The 4,594-nt window shown below is 31.8% G+C and overlaps 1 pseudogene; it reads left to right on the plus strand.

Moving 5' to 3' along the window:
* Positions 1-270: 270 nt before the first annotated feature.
* Positions 271-1,959, plus strand: LOC108346704 (alkane hydroxylase MAH1-like; annotated as a pseudogene).
* The last annotated feature ends 2,635 nt before the right edge of the window (positions 1,960-4,594 follow it).

A 4,594-nucleotide genomic window follows, 5' to 3' on the forward strand; every position in this document is an offset into this window, starting at 1 on the left:
CGAATATGCACTTCATAAATCCAATATATTTGTTTTTAGTATGTGATATAATGAAATGTTTTAAGGGCATAAAAGCCTTTTTTTCCATAATTAATCGCAAATATTCTCAGTTATGCGAGTGATTCAAAAACCTCTATCCCACAAATCGCCTCATTTCGCTCCTCACAAATCGGCTGAAGCGAACACGGCTGGGACGTGCTTTCGTCGCTCACAAATCCGCATTAACAGTAAAATCTATTTATGTGAAGACAACCTAAAACACGACCGAGAGACACTTTTGGTTCTGACTAGTACCATATCAATGGCAATGCTTGGTTCTGAAGAACTCTTCGTAGCATTTCTTCTTTTCGTCTTAATCTACTACTGGAGGCTCAGCAGGCACACTCTCATCACGAACTGGCCCATGCTTGGCATGCTACCTGGACTCTTGCTCAATCTGTCCATCATCTTTGATTATATAACTACCGGTTTGAAATACCATGGAGGCAATTTCATGTTTCATGGCCCTTGGCTATCAAACATGAACATATTCGTCACCAGCGACCCTATGAATGTGCAACACATTACAAGCACAAAGTTCGAAAACTACGGAAAGGGAGACGACTTCAGAGAGATTTTAGAAGTTCTGGGAGATGGGATTTTCAGGTCTGATTCCGAACTATGGAAGTATAATAGAAGTATTCTTCATTCAACTTTTAAGCAGGTTAATTTTCAGTTGTTTATTCACAAAACAATTAAGAACAAGATTGAGAGTTGTCTGCTTCCATTTCTTGATCATGCCTGGAAACAAGGAACAGAAATGGACCTACAAGAAGCTTTTCAAAGATTAACCTATGACGTCATTTGTTCCATAGTCTTAGGATTTGATCCTACTTGCCTTTCCATTGATTTCCCAGAAGTTGCATCTGAGAAAGCCTTCACTGAAATAGAGGATGCTCTTCTTTACCGACATGTCATGCCAAGATGCTTATGGAAGTTGTTAAATTGGCTTCAGCTTGGAAATGAAAAGAAGCTGAAAGAAAATCAGGAAATTATTGATCAAATGTTGTATAAAGAAATCAAATCTAGGTGCAAAGTGCAAGGACAAAGCAGCGGCAACAGCACACTAGAAGATGAGCCACGATTTAGCTTGCTAGATGTTCTTACAAGTAAAGTAGGAAAGGGAAAAATCGATGACAAGTTTCTGCGGGACACTGCAATGAATCTGCTTGCAGCTGGGAGAGATACCATTAGTGCAGGTCTCACTTGGTTTTTCTGGTTGGTGGCAACACACCCATCTGTGGAATCTAAGATTCTGGAAGAGATCCGAGAAAAAGTAGCAGTAAGAGAAGGTAATGGGAAGGATTTTGGTGTGGAATGGCTTAGCAAGTTAACTTACCTGCATGCCGCAATAAGTGAGACATTAAGGCTCTACCCTCCAGTACCATTAGAGCACAAGTGTGCCTTAAAATCTGATAAGCTTCCAAGTGGTCATTGGATTAATTCAAATACCATGATAATATATTCTCTATACAGCATGGGAAGGGCAGAGGAAATATGGGGGTGAAGATTGCTTGAAATTTATACCAGAGAGGTGGATCTCCAAGAGAGGAGAGATTATTCACATGCCCTCTTACAAGTTCATTGCATTCAATGCAGGACCAAGAAGTTGTTTGGGTAAAGACATCAGCTTCACTGAGATGAAGATGATAGCTGCCGCTATACTGTGGAATTATCACATTCACTTGGTGGACGGCCACGCCATATCCCCAAGAGTCTCCGTTATCCTTCACATGAAACATGGCTTGAAGGTCACACTGACAAAAAGAAGCATCTGACTGAGATCAAACAATCTCAGTTCATAATAACTTAAATTATAAGACTTTGTTGAACTTCTTTTCTTATATGTATTTTACTATTATAGCTATATTTGGATAACTATTAAAGTTTCATATATGTATTTTGTTTGATTGTGATGAATCTTATAATAATATTAATACTATTAAAATTTGGAATATTACAATATTTTATTTATTATATATTTTGAAAAAATTTATAATTAAGTAAACCTTCCAAAATTAATTTAAATGAAATTTACTCTCTTTATTTTTTTTTAATTAACATTAGATTTTTAATATGCTTCACATTCAAGTATATATATTTATATTTATAAAAAATCTGACAACAACTTAATAACATATAATACAATAAGTCAAATAAATAACAAATATTATTAAAATAAATTTTAAATAAGTAATATTATATTAAAAAATATCTTTAAATCTAACTATCTTGAAAAAGAATTTATAAAATAAAACCTAACTTTATCTTAAAAAACAATTTATAAAATAAAATTATACTCAATTACCTTTAACTTATAAAAAAAATTTATAAAATAAAATTTATACTCAATTACATATTGTAAGTTTATTTATATCCAATCAATAGGAGCTTTCCAACATTTATTTCTTATTAATAAGAAAATTCTATGCACGGTTCAAAATAATAAAAAAAATCACAATTAACTCGATAACAATTATTAGACCCTTTTCAATGCCTTTTGACAAATTACATAAATCAACAAAATACACACATTTATATATATGATGCATTCAGAGGCAATAAAACCAGAAAGAAAGTAAAAACATCATAACAAACTACAGACAAATTGCATTCCACTTTATATAGAAATCAAAGGATTTAAAGCCAACAACAATGCCCTCCTCCATGCTAAACAAAGTTATTCAATTGTTTATATGAAATGGCACACGAAGATGACTCAACCAAAATCCCATACTATAATAAGCAATACAATTTCCCCCTTTGTACAATCCCTCCCCATCCTCAACTCAATAATCTTTCCTATTTATTGACTCTGCCAACACCTGCATTATTCCCTCCTGCAGCCTGAGCAGCTTTCTTAGCCGCTTTCTCCTGCAATGCTTTCGCATCCCTGCACACAATGTCAGATCAAGGCTTAATCTGCATCATCCAACAATATTACAGTAATCTGTGCTCTACAACCACATTGCAACCAAATTGGTCGCAGAATTTGGTGATAATTTTACCAACTTTGGTAATTAATCTGGCTGCAAGAATATTTGCAAATATGTTATTGAATTTGGTTGGTAATTATAAATTTAAAACACCAGGAGTTTTGACAACACACTATTTATCACATACACAACCATTAAATTCATTGAAAGACAATAAATAAGATTTGGAGCCTCTGTCATGTCAAATAAGCTTAAATGTTTTCTCTTAAAAAATGAACCAAATATGAGTTTAAATCCACCGCTCCCTGACAAAATTAACACAATCAACATAATAATTCAATATACTTTATACCATTTCAGAATAGGATTTTATCTCAAGCTCACAAATATAAATATACTACAAGTACAAGCTTAGAAATACAACATAATACAATGTAAATTTTCTCACCCTTATATATCATAATTATAATTTGGTCATTTTTCTCGAACATGATTCCCAGAAAAAGAAAGTTTTTCACATAAATTCTAGTATGCAATTGCCAATAGCTTAAACAAAGAAAACGAACCTTTCCCTGCGTTGTTCAGTGAAAAAAAAACCTACAAACTACGCTATTCAGTGAAAAAAAAACCTACAAACTACGCTATTCAGTGAAAAAAAAACCTACAAACTACGCTATTCAGTGAAAAAAAAACCTACAAACTTCCATCACAATCCATTAAAAGGAAACGCAAACACAGAAAAAAAAAAAGATGCTCCATATCAAAGGATATGAGACATTGTTTTACAGAATCTTGAAAAGCCAAAGGTGGAGGGGGAAATGAAGAGAAGATGAAAAGCCCTGAACAATGAGAAATGCAAAACATTAGTGAATTGTGAGAGAAGAAAGCGACGAATGAAATGAAGCGGAAAAAGCTAAACCTGAAGATGAGAAGAATGGAGGATGAGGAGAAAGAAGGTTGCGAAGGAGTAAAATAGCGTGAAAGTGGTGATGGAATATGGAATGGAAGACTCTAGATACAAATATGATATGAAAACAGATCAGCGTTTTGTCTAGTTCTAAGATTTTGTATTCTTTTTCTGGGGGTCATAAATAATAAAATAATAATAGTAAACGCTAATTCAATATTAATTATGCCATGTTTTTAATTTAAAATATAAAATTATTTGAGAAAAAATAATTCTAAAATTAAAAATAATATTTTTTATTCAATATTTCACAAATAAAAAAATGGTTTGATGTTCATGTAATTTTTTTTAAGATTTCCGGTTTGTTACTATTGGCTAGAGTTTAATTTATTTTATTTCATCTAATTAATTAGGTTGAGCTATTTAAAAACGTAATTTATTAAAATAAATATCTTTACTATAATTTTTTTTTAATAATTGTAAGGTCATGATATATAAAAAATATTTATATGATAAATATAAATTATTAGATAATAATGTTTTTCTATTATAGATTTATTTAAGTAGTTAGATTTAATTTTTAAATTCTTGAACATGTCGAAATCAATTCTTATTTGGTGTACTGAATAAACAATGTAAATGAGTCCTGATTTTATTCTTCTCTCTCAGTTTTTTCTGATCATATGATATTGTAGTTTTAACAATTGATTAC

Source organism: Vigna angularis, chromosome 9 (assembly GCF_016808095.1).
Source record: "Vigna angularis cultivar LongXiaoDou No.4 chromosome 9, ASM1680809v1, whole genome shotgun sequence".
Taxonomy (NCBI): Eukaryota; Viridiplantae; Streptophyta; class Magnoliopsida; order Fabales; family Fabaceae; genus Vigna; species Vigna angularis.